This window comes from Rhinopithecus bieti, unplaced genomic scaffold (assembly GCF_001698545.2).
Source record: "Rhinopithecus bieti isolate Rb0 unplaced genomic scaffold, ASM169854v2 scaffold_2077, whole genome shotgun sequence".
NCBI classification, from domain to species: Eukaryota; Metazoa; Chordata; class Mammalia; order Primates; family Cercopithecidae; genus Rhinopithecus; species Rhinopithecus bieti.
The window spans coordinates 2,652,430-2,674,926 of record NW_016803882.1 but is presented as its reverse complement, the minus strand read 5'-3'; positions in this window follow the sequence as shown (position 1 = coordinate 2,674,926).

Genomic DNA, 22,497 nt, shown 5'->3' with positions numbered 1-22,497 from the left:
TCCAATAAACGCCCACTAGTAAAGTACGGTTTTTTGTGTTTTTTTTTTTGTTTTTTTTTGTTTTTTTTTTGGGGGGGGGGGCGGAGTCTTGCTGTGTCATCCAGGCTGGAGTGCAGTGGTGCGATCTCAGCTCACTGCAAGCTCCGCCTCTCAGGTTCACTCCATTTTCCTGCCTCAGCCTCCCCAGTAGCGGGGACTACAGGCGCCCACCACCACGCCCGGCTAATTTTTTCTATTTTTAGTAGAGACGGAGTTTCACCGTGTTAGCCAGGATGGTCTCGAACTCCTGACCTCATGATCCACCTGCCTCGGCCTCCCAAAGTGCTGGGATTACAGGCGTGAGGCACCGCGCCCAGCCAAAGTACAGATTTTTAGAACACATTTAAGAGATACAAACACGGTTTCATTGATAAACTGGGTAGTGGTGAGTCTAGGCTTTTAGTGTGACCACTGCCTGAAGAGTGAACACTGTATCTACTACGTAATTTTTCAAACCTCAAACGCCTCCCACCCTCTGTGCTTTTGGAGTCCCCAGAGTCCATTATTTCCGTCTTGTCTATGTGTACCCATTGTTTATCTCTCACTCATAAGTGAGAACACGCAATATTTGACTTTCTGTTTCTGAGTTCTTTCACTCAGGATAATGGCCTCCAGGTTCATCCCTGTTGCTGCAAAAGACATGATTTCATTCTGTTTTGTGGTTGAGTTGCATTCTACGGCATATATGCCACACTTTCCTTATCCAGCCCTCCATGATGGACACTTAGGTGCTGATGCCATGACTTTGCTATTGTGAACAGTACTGTGATAAACATACAAGTACAGGTGTCTTTTTTTTTAATAAAATGATTTGTTTTCTTTTGTGTAGATATCTAGTGGTGGGATTGCTGAATTGAACAGTTCTATTTTTGACTCTTTGAGAAATCTCCACACTGTTTTCCACAGGGGTTGCACTAATTTACCTTCCTACCAACAATGTATGTTTTTTCTGCATCCTCATCAACATCTGTTGGGTTTTTTTTGTGTCTGTGACTTTTTAATAATAACTATTCTGACTGGTATAAAATGGTATTGCATTGTGGTTTTAATTTGCATTTATCTGATTACTGATGGTGTGCATTTTTTCACATTTGTTGAACACTTGCATATCTTCTTTTGAGAAATGTCTGTTCATGTACTTTAAAGCCTCCTTTAAATGGGATTGTTTTTTGTTGTTGTTCTTGAGTTGTCGAAGTTCCTTGCAGACAACTGGGACTTAATTTAACTAAAAAGCTTCCGCAAAGCAACAGAAATAATCAACAAAGTGAGGAGACAACCTACAGAATTGGATTAAAATATTTGCAAACTGGCGGGCGCAGTGGCTCAAGGGCCTGTAATCTTCAGCACTTTGGAGCCGAGACGGGCGATCACCGAGTCAGGAATGATCGAGACAATCCTGGTAACATGGTGAAACCCCATCTTACTAAAAAATGCAAAAAAAAAAAATAAATTACCAGGCATCCGGTGGCGGGCGCCTGTAGTCCCAGTGCTCGGGAGGCTGAGGCAGGGAGAATTGGCTGGGAACCGTTGGAGGCCAGAGTCTTGCAGTGCGCTGAGATGCCGGGGCCATTGCACTCCAGCTGGGCACAGAGCAAGATCCGTCTCAAAAAAAAAAAAAAAAAAAAAAAAAATTGCAAACTATGTATCTAACAAATGATTAATATCCCGAATCTACAAGATTTGGATTTGACCTCAGGCTGACTTGACCTCCCTTATGTCAGATACCTCTATTCTCTTTCATCCATTCAAAAACTATTAATCAAAAATCTATTCTGTGCCAGACACTACAGACTTGGGATGCAGCATGAAAAAGACAATGTCACTGCTCTCAAAAAGGTTACACTCTAGACAGGAAGGCAGGAAATAATCCAATAAATAAATATATATTATGATCTAAGATATATAAGAGTCATGAGGAAAAATAAAGCATGGTGAGGGATAGAGAATAAGGAAAGAATGAGGAAGTGATTATATGTTGATCATAAATGAAGTAGGGGAGTCAGGCAAAAATCTGGGGGAATATGAAGTACCCAGTAGAGGCAACTACAAGTGCAAAGGCCCTGAGGCAGATACAGTAAAAAGTAAGAACCCCCGTGTGCTTAGAGGAAAGCTAGAAAAGGGGAGAGTGGCAGGAGGTAAAGTTGAAAAGACTGACTCAGGCCAGATCACGCTTGGTTCCTGTGAGCCATAGCAAGCCATTTGTATTGCATGCACTTCTAAGAGAAAACTGCCAAAGGCTTTGCGATGGGAATTATATTTTCAACAGAATTATAATTTTAAAAGATCCCTCTGGCTGCTGTGTGGAGCACTGACTATGGAGGAGCAAGAGTCAATGCAGGAACCTAGTTAGGAAGTCAGGTGAGTAGTTTGGATGAGAGACTATGATGGCTTGAGCTAGGTTTGTAGTTGGACTCATGACATATTTTGACGGTTTTCTTCCTGGTATGAAATTACAGTAGTCTTTGATGAATTCTTTTGGAAGAAATTCTTTTTGAAACCCAGTTTGAGGAATGCTGAAACTCAGACAAACAGGACTCCGCTCTGACACTAGGAATAAATGACCATGACTTAAATGTGATGTGATCACCCAAACGACAGTGCATCAAGCACATGATGTAGCAGCAGGATGACAGTGAGCACTGAGCCATGCTGACAGTGCTACACTTACCCCTTTTTAAAAGGTGAAAGCATTTATTTTCTTTTGCCCATCCATGGGCCAATACCAGAGTAAGTTTGTCTTGCTATAAAAATAGGTTCCACAACCCTAAACTTTAAAAATCACAGGTTTCCAACCTTTCTGCATTAGAACAGCCTTCCATACTGTCAGCTCAGCCTGAGCCAGGACCTCCATAGATGGACATATCATACGATAAGCCTGCTGCTTTTTGGGCAAAACTCTCTTCGAGGTACTCAAGTGCTGTTGGTACTACCTTTATGCATAGGAGAAGATTACATTTTATAGAGATTAAAAGGTATGATTGAACAGTGTCACTACACTCACAAGCCTGTGCTCTAAATTAAAGGTGGCTTGTTTGGTATGTCTGCAATGGACAATGATGTGACTCCCACATCTCAGTCCAGAAGTTTTCGAGTTCCCCCTTTGCCATTACAACAACCCAGTCTGCTTCAGAGCCTTTTGTATCTACCTGATTTTGCTAATAAGGGAGGAAGCAGAAAATATTTTCATGATCATGTTAGGAGTGAGAAGCAAATCCAGTACCAGATCTCAGGTCTTCTCACCTCCCATACCAGGACTCCTTTGATCAGACCAACCTACTTTCCATGCTGACACCTAGTTTCCCAGAGGGTCCTAGAAGCCCAAGGCAATTTTATTCTTTAAAAAAATAAATAAATAAAGTTGCTAGAAGAGAATAGATACTACTAGCAGATGGAAGGATTGCTGAGAAAATCTGAAGGAAAATAAGCCTAGGTTTATTCCTCAACCTTGTGTTGAATCTGTCCACAAAGGCATGTGCCTTCAGTAGGTCAACAGTCAAAACAGATGGAGCCTTTACTGTGTAGAGAGTCTTGGTGATGAAGAACAGAAGACGGGACTTTCCGTGGGAGAGGCAGGATGAACAAACACAAATACACAACAGTAGCACATATAGGTACAGAAGCATGACGAGAAACACTGGATCATCACAGAAAATCATTTAAAAAAGATAAAAGTTTAACAGCTTTGAAAAGGGAGAAAGATCATGAAAGATAGTTTTTCCCAACGTGGAAGAGAAAATAACCCAAACACAGTTAGTCAATTGTGTGCATCAAGACTCAAAATGGGATAAAATTTTATGTAATCAAGAAGTTAAATAAAATAATGAATGATCTGGAAACCATGTGTTTATAATGTTGAATAATCGCCTTAGGGTAACAGTTTTGAACAGGCTTGACCTAGGTTTTATCTAAAGTAAGTATCACTAGAAAAGCAGAGTTAACTTTGAAAACACACACTGGTACCTGAATCAGTACTACATTCACACCTATTTTTGCACTGTGCTTGCATTTTTCTGTCCAATGTGCTGAAACAGGACCCTTCATGGAGAAAAGCCAAGTATAGGAGGAAGTCTAAGTGAGGAACAAGAGGTTAGGTATCTACCCTCAGGTACCAAGAAGATTGGCTCTGGCACTCTCTGAGAAGATAATTCTGAAACTACAACCATGCATTCTTTGGCTTTGTGGGTTTTTTAGAACTTGGGCACTCCTCATGATTTTGTAACAATTATTACCTTTCTGTTTCTCTATAACTCTCAGCACACTCTTGACACATACAAAAATGAATAGATGTATTCATATTTTATTCAGCTAAAAATTATAGTCATCATAGCAATCCTGGGAAAACTGGTAACCTGTTCTTAATGCTTCTAGAAATTCATTCCACATGGAATTAAGTCTAAAATGATACAGATGCACTTTCAGATTCATATATTTAGGGAAAAACAGTAAAATGTAATTTCAGTAATAGCCCCAAATTGGGGGAAAAGTCACAAATGCCCTTCAACACACATGAATGGATACACAATATGTGTTACATTCATAAAATAGAATCTTACTCAGCAATTGACACACACAACTTAGATAAATCTCAGGGGATTATGCTGAATGGGAAAAAAAGTCAATCTCAAAAGGTTGCATAGTTATTATTCTATTCATATAACATTCTTGAAATGACAAATTTTTAGTGATGGAGATTAATGGCTGCCAGGCATTAGGTTGGGGAAAGGATAAGACTACAAAGGGACTGCACCAAAGACTTCCTTTGGGATGACTGAAGAGATCTCCATTCTGATTGTAGTGGTGGTTACACAAATCTATACATGTGATAAAGTTTCACTGAACTATATGCTATAAAGGAAAATGAGTGCATGTAAGAACTAGTGAAATCTGGAAAGATCTATAGTTTAGTTAATAGCATTGACCAATGTTGATTTCCTGGTTTTGATAATTGTGCTATGATTATGTTATATGCTTTCCATGAGGGACGCTAGGTAACAGGGCCTGTGGGAACTCTCTGTAGTGTTATTGCAATGCTTATGTATGTCTAAAACTACTTCAAAATTCACAAAACAAGTTTTCAAAAACATGTAACTCCACTCCTCCTCCACTTTCCTCAGACCATTTCAGTACCAGAACCATTACGCTGCAGCAACTTGACTTTTACCAAGATAAATGACAAAACAAGAAGAATATTTATATTCTACTACAAATGTTTTTGAATTCAGGGTTTTACTAGAGGCTTAACTATAAATAATTTAGTATCATGAGTTTTTCTTAACTCACAAATGTGTGTGTGTACCTTTCTAACTCAAAGCACAGATGACACAGTGTCGAAGATAAAACATCTCTTTAGATTGCTAAGAACTTTTTCTAGATAACCCCAACCTATCCACCAAGCCTCAACAGCTGTCCTGTATTCACAAAATGATTTTACATTTTCCACTCTATTTTTATCCTTGAGACTCTAGAATACAGTCTCCCTTTCTCTCCTTTCCACAGATGCCAACACCTATTTTCTGGGGTATTCTCTCTCTCCAGTACTCCTGAATATGTCTGAATAAGACATAACCCTGGAACTTTGCTGACTCTGGACATAAACACCCCAGAGTGTTTCCCCTTAAGGTTTGCTGTTTCTCATTAAAAAGCAGTTACAGCATTACTGAATGCTTCATAAATGTTTTCAGTGAAGTTGTCCTTTGCCTATTTCCTTGCTTCCCTTTCTAAAAATCCATACAACTTGGTTGCCTCTGAGCTTTTTTCTTACTGAGAATCCCCACTCAGCCTTCTCAGTCACAGGAGACACCTATTATAAATTAGTTCACCATTGGTGTCCTTAGTAAGTAATTCACAAGTGGGGAGACTCTTCTGTGCACCCCTACTTCAAGGGGACTCATCCTCAACATCAGAGACTCCTCCCCCTTATCCCTTAAATATGCACCTCTGGCATATTTTCTGCCTTGCCTTTTTCATTTTCTTTGCTCCTACTCTTGATTCTGCCTAACACCACCCTCTTTTTCTGCGCCCAATGAAAAATTATATCCTAGCATGGACTGCCGTAGTTCTACTAGCTAACAACCAAAGAAAGTGGACAAGCTGTGGCAGAGACCTAGAAGCCGAGCCGTCTTGAAAACTGTCTTTCTGGCCCAACTTGGGTCAGCACAGAATATTGGCCTCATGGTTCACAAAACAATGAATGAGCTTTAGCTAGAGCTCTCTGACAATGAGATAGGCCACCTTGCAAGATGAGCTGTCACAGAGGTCAAAGATACTAAAAGAAACCCTGAAAATAAATAGCAAGCCATTAAAAATCCATGTAAATTACTGAAGTATTTACAGGTAAAATGAAATAATGTTTTGGATTTGTTTTAAAATATTTCAGCAAAAAATGTTATGAATGGGGGGAACAGATGACACAAAATTGGCAAAATGTTGAGAAATTGTTAAAGCAGGGTAGGGAGTACATGTTCTCTCCCACCTTTTGGATACCTGAAATTTTTGTAATGTGTTGTTTCAAAATCTCATGCAATTGCATCTGCACTCACCCAGTCCAACTATGACATACTCCATGGTTAGACATTGAACCTGGCACTATTGAAAGTAGCTGGTGTCCAAAGTGGAACAGAGTTTAAGATAACTGTGGATTCCAGGAAATTCCATAACTGTTGACTCTATGACAGTGTCTTTCTCTTCACTGAGATTATTTGTGCTCACAAGGGGAGCCCATTCTTCTGATGAACCCAAGTTTGCGACCAGTTAGAAACATCAAGTCTCTATGTAAGAAGGAGAAACTGACTTAGAGTTCCCAAAATTCAATATCTTGAAGAATAAGACTGGGTCTAAAGGAATTCCACCAGAAATCATAATGTGAGAAACTATGGTTTTTCAATGTGTAAACCGCTCCCTGAGAACTGAGTACCAACAGATAGTTGATTTACTATTCTCGGTCATTTGAATAGCATTCGACAAGTTATAACTTCAATGGGCTAACATTCTAGTCATCTTCACAGATGATGCACCAATCATCTTACAGAGAGCTTAAGTGGTAAACTAATTCAGCTGATTACCATAGCAACTCAAGATAAGGTGGATATTTTTCTTTATCCAAAGAGCTTGGTAAACAAGATTATTCTGAACTGTTGTGTAAACTGCAGGTCTGCTTCACTCTAAGCGGCAGATATGGTTCTTTCCAGAATATAAATAAGCTAAATTCTTATTTTCTATATCGGAAATATCAGCTGTTTAAAGTCATTATTAAAGTAAATTATTTTGTAAGGCACATAATCTCAAGTGCAGCAATCCCCATTAGGTCATGGTTGTTGGTACATTTAAAAAAAAAAAAAAAAAAATATATATATATATAGTATACATAGTGATAATATATATATATATATATAACTCCTTCTCTTTCCCGCTCTACTTCCTTGAATCTCTGATGTAATAGGTTATCTGTTCTGATGAAAGTATATCCTAAGAAGATACTCCAGTCCTGCAATATCTTAAATATGATAGAGAAGACAAATGTGGACTTGGTGGTGGTTCTTGTTCTTGTGTTAAATGTTATAAGATTAAGGAGTTTGACCAATGTTGGACAAATATAGAAAATTTCTTTTATAAATGTGATAATTTGTATTTAAGTGTATATAATTTACTTATGAAGGTTACTTACAGTTTTGTTTTGTTTGTTTGTTTGTTTTTGAGAAAGAGTTTTGTTCTTGTCACCCAGGCTGGATTGCAATGGCACAATGGCACCATCTCAGCTCACTGCAACCTCCACCTCTAGGTTCAATTCTCCAGCCTTAGCCTCCCGAGTAGCTGGGATTACACAGGCTAGTAACAGAAGGGTAAAGACACTTATCTACGACAGCTTAGGATACAACTCAGGGGATCTTTTCTAACGTGGTAGGTAGAAGTGTATCTCCTCCCACCTAAATACTAAGTTATCTTTCAAGGTCTAATAGATGTTTCAGAATCTCCATAAAAGCTTTCTTACTAGTACTGGTATGTTAATGTGTGTGTGTGTTTTCTTGGTGGAACTAGATGTATACTTGTCTCTTGCCTGTTCCTGAATGAGAAGTGTAGGCTTAGTATGTTCTCATATCGGTGTGTTCTCTAGGGAAATATATGTGTTCCTCCTTGCCAAATGACTTATTGTGGTAAAGCAATAAATGATAAAGAAAGACTATAAAAAGTTGTGGAAAACTACTCTCACATTAATTACTATCTATAAATCAATTACATTGACTAAGCATTTCCTCTATCAAGTCACCTGATCATCACTGCAGCTATTTTTCTTCTATTTGTAAATGAAGAAACAGACTCAAAGAAAATATGATCTCATTATGCAAAGGATAGAAGGAGCCAGGAATAAAACCCTGGCCTTATACAAGAGCCAGGAGTAAAATCTTGGCCCAAATTCTGACCTGTTTTCCATGATGCAGAAAGTTTTTCTTTTCTCTATTCACAACATTGCCTTAAAATTTAAGGTGGACTCCTTTCTGGCAAAGCCTACAGAGGAACACAGAGTGATACGAAAACACTCACCCATGTGAAGGCAGCTAGAGTGCAGAAGAGTTTCCAAGTTTGGAAAACTACACAGGAAGTAGAAAAGGTATTTGGCAAAATTCAATACTCACTCCTGATAAAAAAAAAAAAAACTCTCAGAAACACAGGCATACAGGAGAACTTCAATTTGATGAAGAGTATCTACAAAAAACCTACAGCTAACATTACACATGACGGTAAAAGACTGAATGCTTCCTCTCTATGGTGAAAAACAAGGCAAGCATTTCTGCTCTCACTGCTTTTATTCAATATAGCACTGGAAGTTCGAGCCAGTGCAAGAAGACAAGAAAAGGAAATGAAAGGTAGACTAACTGAAAAGAAAGAAAGAAAACAGTCCCTACTTGCAGATGACAGGTTTTTTTCTGTTTAGAAAAGCCTAAAGTATCTGCAAAAAAATGTGTGTAGAACTAATAAGTGAGTTCAGTAAGGTTGCAAGATACAGGATAAACATACAAAATCAATTGTGTTTCTATATACTAGCAATATATATATGAACACCAAAATTTAAAACCGTAACACTTATAATCACTCAAAAAATAAAAATACTTAGGTATAATAAATATAACAATAGTCCTAACTTGCATACTGAAAACTATAAAAGACTGATGAAAGAAATCAAAGAAGGTGTAAGTAAATGAAGATACATATTGTGTTCATGGATTGGAAGATTCAACATAAAAAACACGTAAATTCTCCCATAATTGACATTACAAGTTTAACAAAATTCCTATAAAAAATTCTTAGCAAAATATTTTGTATATATAGATTATTCTAAAATTCCTATGAGGAGAAAAATTAGAATTGCTAAGTATATTTGAAAAACTTAATTATGAAGTGGGAGGAATCACTCTATCTAACCTCAGTACATATTATACTACATCATTCCATTTATACAACAATCTTGAAATGACATAATTATAGGAATAGTAGTTGCCAGGGGATAAGTAGGGAATGGGGTCAGGAGGGAAATCACTGTGGCCATAAAAGCTCAAAATGAAGGATTCTTATAGTGATGAAAATGTTATTTATCATGACTGTATCAATGCCAATATCCTGATTGTGATATTGTATTATAGTTTTGCAAGATGTTACAGTTGGGGCAAACTGAGTAAAAGACACAGAGTATCTCTCTGTATTACTTCCTATAACTGCATGTCAATCTGCCATTATCTTAAAAATGTTGACTAAAAACAAGATGAGGAGGAATTGATCAGTCAAAGACAGGAGGCAAGACTAATCTCATAAAAGAAAATAACATATGCAAAATCTCTTATTCTTTATTCATCCTATCTCCATCCTTTATCTTCCATGTACACTCAGAATTCCAGAACTATCTATTTTTAAATGTCTCTTGTATCCCTTTATTTCCATTCTCACTTCTAGCATCCTAATCAAATAGTCATACTTTAGTACTTGAGTTAATAGAAGAACTATTAGTTGGTTCCATGATACAACATTTTTCCCTGTTTTTTTCTGACAGTTTAAAGTTTTTAAACATGGAGAAGGGGAAGCTAAACAGAGAAGTCCTGCTTTGGAGTGTGCTGCCTATCTGGTGTGGACCCAGCCTGTAGATGCAACAGACAAACTGTTAAATGGTATCTAAACGACATTGACAAATTGTTGGGTACCAGAAAAGTATTTTCCATCTAACTAAACTCAGGTCATAATAATATAATAATGGCAAAGCGATTTTACAAAATGTCATATATGCATTTAATAAAAGTATAAGCAAGACCAAATTCCACAGGGAAATATTTTAATATTTTACCATTATATGTGTTGTTTGCTGTAGGTTTATTATAGATTCCCTTTATCAAATGAGAAATATCCCTTCTATTCCAAGTTTGCTGAGACATTTAATCATGAACAAGAGTTACCTTTTTTTCAAATGCTTTTCAGCATCTATTGAGATGATATGATTTTTCTTCTTTATTCTGTTAAATATGATGACTTGCACACTGATTTTCAAATATTAAACTAACCTTGCATTCCTTGGTAAATTTGTCTTTATGCATATCACTGGGTTTAATCTTCTAATGTTTTATTATGAATTTTTATGTCTATGCTCATAAAGTTATTAGTCCATGCTTTCTTTTCTAATAAGTCCTTGTCCGGTTTTCGCGTCAAGTAATGCTAGCTTCATAAAACAAGCTGGGAAGTGTTCCTTTCTCCATTATTTTCTCAAATAAATTGCATAAGATTTGTATCTTTTTTTTCCTCAAATATTTAGAGAATTAATGAAGCTATCTGGATTAATGATTTTTATATGGAAAGTTTTAATAATTACTATATTATCTGACCTCATCGCTGCTATCCAACATTGTAACTAGAGGCCCTAGCCAGAGCAATTAGACAGAAAAAAAAATTTTAAGGTATAACAAGGATCTAGAACCAGAAATACCATTTGACTCGGCAATCCCATTACTGGGTATATACACATAGGCATATAAATCATTCTACTATAAAGACACATGCACACATATGTTTATTGCAGCACTATTTACAATAGCAAAGACATGGAACCAGTTCATATGCCTATCAATGACAGACTGGATAAGGAAATGTGGCACATATACATCATGGAATACTTTGCAGCCATAAACAGGAATGAGGTAATGTTCTTTGCAGGTACATGGATGAAGCTGGAAGCTATCATCCTCGGCAAACTAAAACAGGAACAGAAAACCAGACACCACATGTTCTCACTCATAAGTGACAGTTGAACAATGAGAACACATGGGCACAGAGAGGGGAACAATACACATCAGGGCCTGTTGAGGGGAGGGAACTTAGAGGACTGGTCAACAGGTGCAGCAAACCACCATGGCACATGTATACCTATGTAACAAGCTTGTATGTCCTGCATATGTGCCCTTTTTTTATAGAAGAAATTTTAGAAAAAGAAAAGAAATTTACAAGGACACAATTTTAAACTCAAAATAAAATAAACTTTCTCAATGCTATATAAAAAATTGTCAAAGATGTTAAACTGCCTTTATTCACAAAGGACATAATGGTGCACATAGAAAGTCCTATGAAACATACAAGGACATAGAAGCTACCTCATTTTATTGTACTTGAAAGATACTGTGTTTTTTACCCATAAAAGCTTTGTGGCAACCCTGCATTGAGCAAGTCTGTCAGTATCATTTTTCCAATAGCATGTGCTCCATTCATCTCTCTGTGTCACATTTTGGTAATTCTCACAATATTTCAAACTTTATTTTTATCATTATATTTGTTATGGTGATTTGTGATCAGTGATCTTTCATGTTACTACTATAATGGTTTTGGGGCACCACAAACCACTCCCATGCAAGATGGTCAACTTAACAATTGTTATGTGTGTGCTAACTGCTCCACCAACTGTCTGTTCCTTATCTCGCTCCCTCTTCTCAGGCCTCCATATTCCCTGAGACACAACAAGAGTGAAATTAAACCAATTAATAACCCTCCAGGACCCTCTAAGTGTCCAAGTGAAAGGAAAAGTCACACAACTTTCACTTTAAATCAAAAGCTATCAATGATTAAGCGTAGTAAGGAAGGCATGTCAAAAGCCAAAACAGGCTGAAAGCTAGGTCTCTTGGCCCAAATAATTAGCCAAGCTGTGAATACAAAGGAAACATTCATGAAGGAAATTAACAGTTATTTCTAGCAAACACACAAAGAATGAGAAAGTGAAACAGCCTTATTGGTGATATGGAGAAAGAGAAAGTTTGAGTTGTATGAATAAAAGATCAAACCAGCCACAATATTCCCTAAGCCAAAGCCTGATCCAGAGCAAGGCCCTAACTCTCTTCAATTCTATGAAAGCCAAGAGAAGTAGGAAGCTGCAGAAGAAAAGTCTGAAGTTAGCAGGGATTAGTTCACGAGGTGTAAGGAATGAAACCATCTCCATAACATAATAGCACAAGGTAGAGCAGCAAATGCTAACATAAGCTGCAGCAAGTTATTCTGAAGATACAGCTAAGATGGTTGATAAAGGTGACTACATTCAACAACAGATTTTCAGTGTAGAAGAAATAGTCTTCTATTGATAAAAGATTACATCTAGGACTTTCATAACTAGGGAGGGGAAGTCAATGCCTGGCTTCAAAGCTTCAAAGGACAGGCTGACTGTATTTTTTAAAATTTATTCTTTAAACTTTTATTTTGCTTTTTATTATTTTAATTGACACATAAAAGTTGTACACATTTATGGGGCACAGTGTGCTATTTTGATACATGTATACAATGTATAATGATGAAATCAGGGAAATTAGCATATCTATCACCTCAAATATTTATTATTTGTGTTGGGAACATTCAAACTCTGCTCTTCTAGCTATTTGAAAATGTAGGCATCAGTCAGTGTGTTTGGAAAAATGGTAAGATGAAGTTATATTATATAGACACAAACCTTCTTGGAAGGTCGGAAGGTTTGCATAGCTTCAGTAATAGATCTGGCTGAATGCAGCCTAATCCTTACCTTGAGTAAATAGCTTAAAGTAGGTTCAAAGGAATGGAAGGGAGTTTACCTAAGTAACTTGTTTACTCATGTGGTCATAAGACTAACTTTTGATCATTCATGGGCAGGATAGTTCTCTGTGGGGTTGGGGGGGTGGGGAAGTGGGAGGCGACCAGGTTAACTACCCACAGGTGTGTTGACTCAAAGCCTTTATCATTTAATCTGTACTAAATAAATGTGAACTTGACCAGCTTATCAGTGCAATGTTCCACACTCAAAGCAGAGCCCCTTAGCTGGACTGACAGGCAGAATATCTGTGTCAGTGTATGTCTCTCATCCACCGCAGAGTCAAGGTCTGTGGGTCAGACCCCGCAGGAAAATATACAACAAATAGTTGTTAATTATAGTCACCTTATAGTGTTATAATCACTCACTTGTTAGGAGCTAATGTAGCTAGTGATTTTAAGTTGAAGCCAATGCTTATTTACCCTTCCAAAAATACTAGGGCACTTCAGAATTATGCGAAATCTACTCTGCTTGTGCTCTATAAATAGAAGAACAAAGCCTGGATGATAGCATATCTGCTTATCGCATGGTTTTCTAAATATTTTAAGCCCACTGCTGAGACCTACTGCTCAGAAAAAAAGGTTCCTTTCAAAATATTACTAATTGTTGACATGACACCTACTCACCCAAGACCTCTGATTGTTTTCATGCCTGCTAACACATCTCTTCTGCAGCCCACAGATCAAGAAGTAATTTTGACTTTCAAGTCTTATCATGCAAGAAATACATTTTGTAAAGCTATAGGTGCCATAGAAATTGATTCTTCCAGTGGATCTGGGCAAAGTAAATTGAAAGCCTTCTAGAAAGGATTCACCATTTTAGATGCATGCTATGAAGAACATTTTTGATTCATGGGAGGACATCAAAATATTAACATTTACAAGAGTTTGGATAAAGTTGATTTCAATTTGCATAGGTAACTTTGAGGGGTTCAGGACTTCAGAGGAGGAAGCAACTGCTACTACTAAAAACAAGTAAAGAGTTAAATTTAAAATTCAATACAATTTACAATATCAAAGACTAGAAAATGCTTATTAATACATTTAATAAAAGATGCAGGATACTGTTCACTGAAACTACAAAATATTGGTGAGATAAATTAATGATGATCTAGATAAATTGAGAGAGATAATAGACTCATGGGTTACAAAACTAAATGTTGTAAATATATTAATTCTCTCTAAATTAACCTATAGACTCAAAGCAATTCCAATCAAACTCTGAGCCAGCTTTTTAAGAAACTGATAAGCTGATGTTAAAATTCTTATGTGGATATAAAGAATTTCAAATTGCTAAAACATCTTTAAAAAGAATAACAAAGTGAGAACCTATGCTAACTGACTTTAAAATTTAACTAAGAGTATAATATTGGCATAAAGTAGACAAATAGAAAACAAAACATGAAGTCCATCAATAAACTCACACTTATATAAGTGACTTTTGACTTTTGTAAAAGGCACCAATGCAATGAAATGTGGAGAGATATCTCTTTTTGATAAATGTACTATAATAAGTGGATATGTGTATGGAAAATAAATTAATCTTGACCTTAACATATACATAAAGATTTACTTGAAATGGATTGTATAGGCCCTAAATGTATAAGCTAAAACTCTGAAGATCATAGAAGAAGAAAAAAGAGATTACATCATAAACTTGAGATAGGCAAATATTTCTTAGAATGCTAAAACTCTAATATAACAGAAAATATTGATAAAATAGAGTTTACCAATATTTTAAAATTCTGCTCTTCAAAAGACACGCTTTAAGAAATTGAAAAGACAAGCTACATTCTGGGAGAGAATATTCACAATTCCCATATTAGAATCATATGTATAATAAGTAAGGAACATGTATGAAATCTATAAGAAGACAAACTCACTTTTAAAATGAATGAAAAGACATAGATATTTTACAAAGGAAGATGTGTAAGTGGCCAATAGGCAGAAGAAAAGTTGTTCAACATCATTATTCATCAGAGAAACGCAATTTAAAACTACAGTGAGTTACTACTACAAACTCTTTAACATATGAAAAAGATAAATAACATTAAACCATTGGCTAGAACACAGAATATCTCATTCAGTGTGAAAGAGGTAGCAAAGAATGGTATAACCAATTTGGAAAACTGACCACTTCACATAAAGCTAAATATGCACCTGGCTCATGCGCTTGCCATCTCATTTCTAAGTACTCTCTCAAGAGACATTAAAGCAAATTGACATAAAAAAATTGTACATGAATGTTCACGGCACCCTCATTCATAATATTCCCAAACTGGAAACAACACAAATATCCATTGTGTGGCACACTCACACAATGTAATATATAAACTACTAGTACATGCAACAACTCAGATAAATCTCAAAAGCATTACACCCAGCTAAATAATCCAGGCACTTCATCCATGTCCCTACAAAGGATATGAGCTCATCCTTTTTTATGGCTGCATAGTATTCGATGGCATATATATGTCACATTTTCTTTATTCAGTCTATTAGGCATTTGGGTTGGTTCCAAGTCTTTGTTATTGTGAAGAGTGCTGCAACAGACATACATGTGCATGTGTCTTTACAGTAGAATGATTTATAATCCTTTGGATATATACCCAGTAATGGGATTGCATCATTCTCAGCAAACTAACACAGGAACAGAAAACCAAACACTACATGTTATCACTCATAAGTGCAAGTTGAACAATGAGAACACATGGACACAAAGAGGGGAACATCACACACTGAAGCCTTTTCGGGGGTAGGGGACTAGGGGAGGGATAGCATTAGGAGAAACACCTAATGTAGATGATGGGTTGATGGGTGTAGCAAGCCACCATGGCACGTGTATACCTATGTAACAAACCTGCACGTTCTGCACATGTGTCCCAGAACCTAAAGTATAATAAAAAATAAATAAACAAATTGAGGCACAACACAGTACCCACTGTATGTTTCTGTTTACATGAAGTTCAAGAACAGCTAACACTAAACTATAGTGACAGAAATCAGTGGTTGTCTCTCTGAGTGGCAGAGGAGAAGGAGGAGTGAGGGGCATGAGGAATTTTCTGAAAGAATGGGAAGGTGCATAAAGAACTTTCTAGAGTGACAGAATTCATCTGTATCTTAATGGAGTTTTGTTCACAAGTATATACACCTGTCAAAATTTATTGAACTTAACACTTTAACTCATATTTTATTATAAATAAATTATATCTCAACAAAAATGTGATACTACTGTGTGTTGACAACAATTGACACCATCTCTTTCCTTCCCTCCAGTCTTCTGCATTCCCCCTTTACAGGGTCCTCCTACAGGACACAAACTGAGGAAAGTATAAGTTAAAATAAGATTTCTTCAAGTCTTCTCTTCATGCAAAATTCAGAATTTAATTTCTTAAGTCTTGCTGTTACATTTTTCTAGTCTGCCCATGAGAAAACCAGGAAAACTGTATATTACTTATTCGCTTTTCTAAAATCATCCCCAGCACAAATGGTCATTTTATTTTAGAATGTAGCACAGTGAAATGTAAAACTAATGTCCTGATTTAGCGGAGTTGTTTTTTTAGCCAATGTGACAAATTCTACATTATCTGAAACAATAACAGAACCAGGGCTAAGATTTGTGAAAGCCAAGAACAGCCCTTAACTGAATGATGAAAATAAATTTCAACCCCCTTCTATGCCAGGCTTAAAACAGACCTGGCAACAAAAAGCTTAAGCAACACTTTTTTCATCTCTTTATCTTTACCCACCTTTGGTAAAGAGTAGTAAAAGAGGGAGAAAACATGTGGGGAAAAAATGGACAACAAGTTTCCAGTACTGAGACAGCCTGAAAATGTTCCCAATTTTAAACATCTCAAAGCATATCCCACAGATGTGGCTTTATTTACTCCTTTTCTTATAAAAGAAGTGCTGCAGAAATCCAAAGGATGCCTAAAATTTTGAAATTGCAAGAGAATGGTAATATTGAATGGGGATCATACTTTGAATATGTCTGGCCCCTTGTCTTCAACAGTTGGCTAAGGACCCAACAGACTGAAACCTCGATGTTTGCTAAAAGAAGATGACTGCTAAGATACCAAAATGGAAATAAATGCACAGGCAAGGCAACAAAAACGAAGTCAGGCTCAATGGGCTCATCAAATCTATTGAGTGTGACCCCTCTTCCTTCAGAAACTCTTAACTATATATGGGCACCTTTCAAACAGGTAACATGTTTTGTTACTCTTTGAAGCAGTAACGTTTTTGATTAGTCCTTTTGTCTGTTTGCTTCTAATAGTAGTAAAGGGGAAATAAAACAGACCATAAAGTAGATCCTGAGAACCCAGACAGAGAGATGTTGTAAGCATAATAGACATTAATATTCTGTCACCTAAGCTTGGAAGGAGACACAGTTGTAGTGGAGGAGTTTACTACCCTTCCCCACATGTGTAGCTCTCAGCTTTCCATAATGGGCAGACAGTGTCCATCATTAATGTAACTCGGCATTCCTCAGTCAACAGGGTCAACTTGGGAAAAAGCTGTGCCCAGGAGGTTGACTCAAGTGACTTATCTGGTCTTCTTTCAGCACAAAACAACCTGTGCCTCTTCTTCCTTTGCCCTTAACAGACCTGCTTCCTGACAGTCACCTGGGAAATACTTCATTATCAGATTCACAGAGATGAGTAAATAACAGATAGGCTGCTATGAGTGTGTCATCAGATACACTTATTTTTTATGACAATGAATAGTTTGTTTGTAATGAGTAAATGACACAAAAGGCTGACGTTCTTCATGTGAAATGTGAGACATGAATTGAGACTTCAGTTGTCTCCTCTCAATTGTGTAAGTCTACATAGGGGTGGGAAGATGAAGATGTTATAACCGTAAGGATCTTGCAGATTGTGTTATACAAACAATGCTTTGCATGGATTTAGATTTCTAGCTAATCAAACAGAGGGGTATGTAGAAATAAGGTGCTCGAATAAATATTTCAGCTTCTATCTTGAGCTGGCATTGCCCTAACAGATTTTTCTTCCCCTCTTGGTCTTCTTAACCGCCATAAACAATCTTGATCCTATGGGAAAATCTTTTTTTTAGCATCAAATAAAGCCTTCTGAAGCAAATACTTCAGGGATTGAGAAGATAATTGTGATTCGCTTCTCACATTGCAGTTGGTGGTGGGGTAGAATGCAGAGTAGGAATTCCCTCTCTCAGAACAGCGGACACCCCTGGGAGTAAGTAAATCCTCGCTGCTGCAGTGCAGTGGAACCCCATGCCCCAGATGTAGTATTTGGCCAATTTTTCTAATGTATAGTCAGGTATATTGACTAATTATACATAAAGCCCTAGGAAGCAGAGCAAGGATTCATTAAGCCCCAGGCAAGTTTAAATAAAGTACTTCCTGAACATAGTGAGGTTCAAGAAACACGTTATTTACTTGCTCTAAGGGTATGGCATGTGAGTGAAACTTGAACACTTGCTAGTCATTCAAACAAGAGCAGCTGGAATTACAAATGTATAATGTACAATGGGTTGGAGACAGCAGAGTACATTAAACACAACATGGATCTGAAAACATCCCTGAGCACCTTGGGCAAGTAATCAAGTCACAATCAACCACCTTCGGCAGTGTCAAGTCTCTTAATTACAAAATACCTTCTTAAAAGGCTATGTGAGGGGGATTAGCAAGACGTTATATGTTGGGGTGTCAACACTGGGGTCTCAGGTTTAGACATGTTTATATAAATTGGGATTACAGCTGGACATAAGAAAGAAAATCTGTGATACAGATAAGGCCACAGAGGTCAGTCTTCCCTGTGGAACCTCTGGAAGAAATGAGCTAATAAGTAGTCATTTGTGGGAAGAATGCCCAGAGCAGTGCAGGCCTCTCCAGGGCAGGAGCTGGAGAAGTAGTTATAAGTCATGAGGAAAAAAAGGCAGAGTGCGGCCTGGCGTGGTGGCTCACACCTGTAATCTCAGCACTTTGGGAGGCCGAAGCAGGCAGATCACGAGGTCAGGAGATAGAGACCACGGTGAAACCCGGCCTCTACTAAAAATACAAAAAATCAGCCAGATGTAGTGGCGGACGCCTGTAGTCCCAGCTACTCAGGAGGCTGAGGCAGGAGAATGGCGTGAACCCAGGAGATGGAGGTTGCAGTAAGCTGAGATTGCACCACTGCTCTCCAGCCTGGGCAACAGAGCAAGACTCCATCTCAAAAAAAAAAAAAAAAAAAAAAAAAAAAAAAGGCAGAGTACAACTCCAGGAACTACAAAACTAGCAGTGCCCACTGGGTTCAGAGTAAGAGGTGATAATGCTCTCTCCAGTAAGGAACCTCAGCTTCCACCTAAATATCTGAGTAGGTAGATAAGGTAAACCAAATCAACCCCCACTCCAGTGCCTACAAAATGGCAGACATTCAATAAAGATAATTAGAATCATAACCAGGAAGTTTCGCACTAAAGTTTTGCACTTTTTGTAACTATAACATTGTCCCTTCATTCTTCCATTTGAATAGATAGGAGCAGCTGTACTCGTCTACTATAATCATAGTACTTGTTACAGGGGCCACTGAGATCCTATCTAAGGAGTGGTTCCAGCTGCTTAGATGGAATGCACAGTAATGTAAGGTTTTCTTTCCAGGGATTAGAAGTGAGAGCATATCCACACAGCAGCAGCATTCCATGGTGTATTCAGTCATTCTTGCATTGCTATTAAGAAATAACTGAGAATGGGTAACTTATGAAGGAAAGGGAATTTAATTGGCTCATGGTTCTGCAGGCTGTAGAGGAAGCATGACGCTGGCATCTGCTCAGCTTCTGGGGAGGCCTCAGGAAACTTACAATCATGGTGGAAGGCAAAGGGGGTGTAGGCACGTCCCATGCCCAAAGCAAGAGAGAGAGGGGTGAAGCACTACACACTTTTAAAGACTAGATCTCAGATCTCAGGAGAACTCACTTGCTATCACGAGGACAGCACCAAGGAGATAGTACCAAACTCTTTATGAGAAACTCATCCCTGTAATTTAATTACCTGCCACAAGACCCCACCTCCAACACTGGGAATTACAATTCAACATGAGATTTCAGCAGAGACACACTTTCAGACTATATCACATGGGAATGCCACAAGATTTCGTCCTTAGTACTTTCTAGCACTAGATAAAAGATATGTCATTGGCCACAACAGCAGGTTAACATTGCTCAAGGAATTTTTAAGTTCTCTGGAGTGCATATTTTCACACTAGGAATGTTGCTTCTGCCACTTATATTGAGGCAGATGTTAATAACATACTTTAACATCTTTTAAGTTGTTAGAAACAAAACAGCTAAGTACCTGGAAGGATGTAAACACCTCTTCAGAAAATGTGCTTTCCAATCCTCCACACTGCTCATACCTAGTCATTCAGAACTACTCTAGACACTAGTAACTTAGATCCAAAAATAGCAAATAGTTATGAACCAAAATAATAACTAATAGTTGCTGATATTGCTGCAATAATCCAGGGACGAAATTGGGTCAGGGAGGCAAGAAGAGCAAGTAAACTTAAAAAACCCCTGATACATGAAAAAATTAGAGATGGACTAGTTTTAGTTTTTCTTTCCTTCTCTTACATTATGAGAGCGATTGTTTGGATAGATTTAACTCTATAAATAATTAAAACAGTAGTGTCTGTCCAAGCTAACGCTGCAGTCTCCACTGATATTTTACTGCATGATTCCATTAATTTGATAATAGAAGACAAGTTATGGCTCCTTAATTGAATACAATTTACTTTTTAAAAGAAGTAATTAAAACTCAAAATCCCTTGGCTTTTCTCTAGACAGTTTTCTAAGTTTGTGTGTAACCTTCCAAAATCTTACAACAGAGTACCAAAGGTTTACTTTCAAAATAGCTGCATACATGTTGGGAGGGTAGATAATTGTTGTAGTTTCTCATCTCTCAGGTTTTTTTTTCTTTTAATGACTGATTTTCATGATGAGAGTTCATTTTGCTGTTTTCTTTAAATATAATTAAAGCCCTCCAACATTTTTATCTCTGAAATGAGATCATTAACAATGCTCATTAAAATGTAATAAATCTGCTTTCGAAAGTGGCTTCTGTGTAAAAGGAAAATATCAATATCAATAATGTAAAAAATAATACTGAGATACTACTAATCAGCCTTATATCATAGGGGTATTACAGCTGACTGGGATCTTCCAAATCTTCTAGTCAATTCCATATCTGATATTCACTTGGGAAACTTTCAGAGAGGAAGAGACTGAGATTGAGAAAGAACCAATAAATTGTTCAAAGTGACACAGCAAATTAGTGACAAACCCAAGAATAAAACACAGTAGGTGGCCCAACAAATCAGAATACTGGTTTTCACTATGGCTCACTCCAATAATAACAACAACAATCTTGTGCTAAGTGTTTACGCTCTTCATAAAGCCCTTTACAGACATTACTTCATTTATCCTCATAAGAATCTTATAAACAGAAATTACCATTTTCTTATTAAATCCAGAACTGAACTCATGTTCCTCTCCCTTTTCACCTCTGTTCCTTGTCTATTGCTACCAGTCTCAGTCCCACTGCAATTCTATAGCCCAAGCCAAAAAACCTTGAAATCATCTTTGATTCATCTCCTCCTCATATTCTGATTTTCAATCCATTGGCAAATGGCTGTGACTTCAAAATATATCTCAAATCTGACTACTTCTTCCTTGTCCAAGTCCAAATGATAAGCCTAGACTACAGATGTTTGCCATTTACTAGATGTTAAATAAATACTAGCTGAATGTTGAATGCACAGTCTCCTAATTGGTCTCCTCCCCAACCCTTCCATCCCTGCTTCCTTCACTGTCTATCACTGTAGTTCAGTGAACATGTAAAGCAGGTCATATCCCCTCTTCACTCAAAAGCTCTTAATGCATTTTCATCACACCTAAAATCAACCTTTAAATCTAACCATCTTGCCCACTTAGCTCCAGTCACTCTGTTCTTCTTGCTGGTCTTTGAGCATCCTGAGCATTCTCTTGCCCATAACTTCCACATTATCAAAAATCAACAAAAATGTTCTGAAACATCAATTACCTTGCCTTCCACAAAACAGTCATCTTCCTGGTTGACTTCTAACTATCGGATTATTCTGTTTCTCCTTGTAGGCTCATTCTCCTGAATATGGCTAATAACTATTGTAGTTCTCCACCTCTCATCCAGGCTCATTCCCGAATGAGTGAATCTAGATTTCTCTTCTAGATCCTAGATCCAAATGCCTTTTCACATTTCTTTTACATGAGTCACAGCCATGGCAAATATATGTTCAAAACCAAATAGGTGATCCATGCTCCTAATCAAGCACTTATTTAGAAATGTGAACAAATTCATAAAACTCAGGTCTTTGAGCATTCCCTATCTCCATA